A 3,137-nucleotide genomic window follows, 5' to 3' on the forward strand; every position below is an offset into this window, starting at 1 on the left:
TGGTTGTGGTTGGTAAAGGTTCTCAGGGACATAACCCAAGCCTGAATTCACAAAACCTTTTGAGGTGTAATTTCACCCTTGCATCTTTGTGCCAGTGAGGGTGTGCAGCTTAAAATCTGCTATCAGTGACGCTTCATCCCCACAGAAGACTTTCTTTTTTTTTTTTTTTTTTCTCCTCAGGCAGATTGAGAAAAAAATCCTCTTCAAAGCTCTAAGACGTGAGCCAGCAGCTATGAAGCTTGCGAGTGGACACGTGTGGGTTTTAGGGTCTCTTTGGTAGGACCACAGGGTTCAGGTGCAGAAACACCACTCGGAAAAATCTAGAGGGAGGTGTCTGGTGAGAGGAGCAGTCTTGAGATAAGTGTATGACAAGCATGCTGTAAAAATGACAAATTACTCAGCTCAAAAGCAGGAAGAAGTTGTTAATGGGGTAGAAGGGCACTGGTGGGGTGGTCAGTGACCTGTGCTGCACTGGCAGCATCCCATCACAGGACCGCTTTGTGCTTGCAATGGTGGGGTGGTTTTTAACATCTGTCATTTTTTTCTGATCCTTTGCCTTGGATAAGAACTCCCATGCCTACTATTGTGCTTCTTAAAAAAATGTTTTAAAAAATCTTTACGTTCTTGTTAATGTTGGGCTGCCACATGGGCGAAGAGGACCTTTGCCACCTGATCTGCTCAAGCCAGTGTGTGAATTTGGAGTGGCCCAGGGATATGAGTAGCCCCTCCTAACGCTCTCTCTTTCAGTTAACACCTCTTTCATAGAAGGGTCTCACTTCCAAAAGAGCTTCACTCGGTGAAGCCTCTCTGGGCCCAAACCCCACTTGAGCTGGGCTTCTCAGTCCTTGCTGGGGGCTCTGGGGACCACTGGGGCCACATCCTTGTCCCTGCTGGGGCAAGGGTGGCTGCGTGAAGTCTCGCAGCATTCTCTCAGCTTCTTACCTGCATGCGACAGAAATAGAGCAGGATGCAAGCTCAGTGCTTGGAGAAAGCTCTCCCTGTGGGAGATCTCTGTCCTGCTGCGTGGAAGCTCCTCCCTTAAGAGGATTTAGCGGCTTTAAGGATGTGGCTCATCTGGACTCGCTTCATTCCTGTTGTTGTCTCTATTTTAGTTCTCGGGAGGGACAGGCAGGTGTAGTGTGACCTACAACTGTAAGCTGGTGCAGGAGATGCTCTGACAAGGCCTTCCTGTGGGTTTTCTGCTCTGCATACCCAAACCACCCTCTGCTTCAAACTGTGGAGCGCAGGGGGAGTTTGTGTGAAATTCCTCATGTGCCTGTAGCCAAGGAAATGTGTTATCCTTCTCTGGTGTCTCTGGGTCCTTGTGCCACAGCTGTAAGGCAGCAGGGGACCATCCAGGAGTGCAGTTATTCATCCAGTGGATGTTTCAAGTTGGAGAGGTGCAGGTGGGAGTCTCGCAGACTAATCCCAGGTAACCACAGGCGCCAGCCCAAACCATGGCTGTGGTTCCTGACGCCCGCTGGCACGGAGGCAACAGGTGCTGCCACTAGGACCAAGGGTCCTGCCACTAGGACCTTGGGCACCTATGGCACACGACAGGAAAGCCAGGGTGATGCTGGGAGGTGGACCATGCCCCCTGCTATCTGAAGTAGTGATTATTGCCCCACTGTGCCTGTGCTAGGGCAGCCACTTTCTTCCTGCCTTCCTTTCTGTTCCTGCTCGCTGGGGATGGGAGGTATCAGTCCAGCAGGGCTTGGAAGATTGGAGGAGGTAGTGATGGTCCCAGTGGGCCTGTGCAAAAAGGGGTGGTCAGAGCTTCAGTTCTTGCACTTCATCCTCAGTTTCCCCTTCTTGTGTGCATCAAAAAATTATCTTCTTACTGCCTGGAGCTCTGGCCCTCACCCTAGAGTACCTTAACGTCACTTTTCTAAAATAGGAGCGCTACGTCTGCGTCGCCTTCTCCCTCCCTGCCTGCGTTTGTCTCTGGACATGGATCCTGACCCCCGTGGATGTGGAGTCATCGCAGGAACGTGGGACCTGAGCTTTCTACAGGCAAATGATTAACAACCCGTGCGTGGAGGGCTGGCTGCGTGAGCCTCCTTCCCTTTAGGAGCTGTGTGACGAGCTGCAGTCGTTACTGAACTGCCTCTGTGTCCTCCTGGCTCGTCCGTGTTCTTGGAGAGGGAATGAAATGGAGGAAAGGCTAAAAATTACAGGCTCCCTCTTGGCATGGTCAAAGGAATAATCCAAGAAGCACAGCCAGCACCAGCAGTTCCTAGTTGGCTGTGGCAGAGCCTGTTTGCCGAGAGCTCTCCGGGCTGTCGGGGCTTGGAAACGCTGAAGCAGTTAATGGCTGACTCGCAGGTAGATGAAGCGATAAACGAAGCATAGGGAACTATGTGCTGGAGATTGCTTAAATCATTGCTTGCGTGCACTGACAGATTCAGAGCGGGCTAATTTTCTGGAAGAAAGATGAGGCGTTACCATGGGTAGCTCGGCGAAAGGCACAGCCTGGCAGATGAGAGCAGAAAAAGGGAATTAGGGTAGCCCGTTGGGATGGGAGACTCCCCAAGTGTGTGTCCCCTTGGACGCAGAGGGCAGGGAAGCTGAGTGCTTTAGGGGTCATGAAAAGTAAATACAAGGGAGACAGGGAAGGAGACTAAGCTGAAGGCAGGTTTTCTCCTGTGGGAAGAGGCGCATGCATGTGCTGGCTGGCTGGCTGCTCTAGTTCTTTTCTCTCCTTGATGGAGCTTCAGAATTGGGACAACATCATTTAAAAGCAAGTCAAGTCGAAGTGCAGCGCGTGTACTTAGTCTCTGAAACTTGCTGCTGAGCTCAGTGGCCTGTCTGCTTTTAAAGGAGCTCAAGAGCTGGGAAGGGCCAGCTCTCCCAGCCTCGCACAGGAGCTAAGGACTGGTGGCACTGGTTAAGAATGCTGCTGGGCTGCTGTTTTAGTTTCTCTGCAGCACAGCCTTGAGCGGACAGGTGCATCGTGAAAGTGCTTCGCTGCAAAATTGTTGCTGGGCTGTAAGAGGATCGCTGATCTCCTCTAGTATGATGATAATCCTGTGGCCATGTGTACTGGAGAAATGCTGATCTGGGACGAGCTATATACTTTAGGATATCCAGCAGCTTGGAGATTTGAAATTAAATAATGGGCAGTGCCACTTGTAGGG

This window comes from Apaloderma vittatum, unplaced genomic scaffold (assembly GCF_000703405.1).
Source record: "Apaloderma vittatum isolate BGI_N311 unplaced genomic scaffold, ASM70340v1 scaffold18989, whole genome shotgun sequence".
NCBI classification, from domain to species: domain Eukaryota; kingdom Metazoa; phylum Chordata; class Aves; order Trogoniformes; family Trogonidae; genus Apaloderma; species Apaloderma vittatum.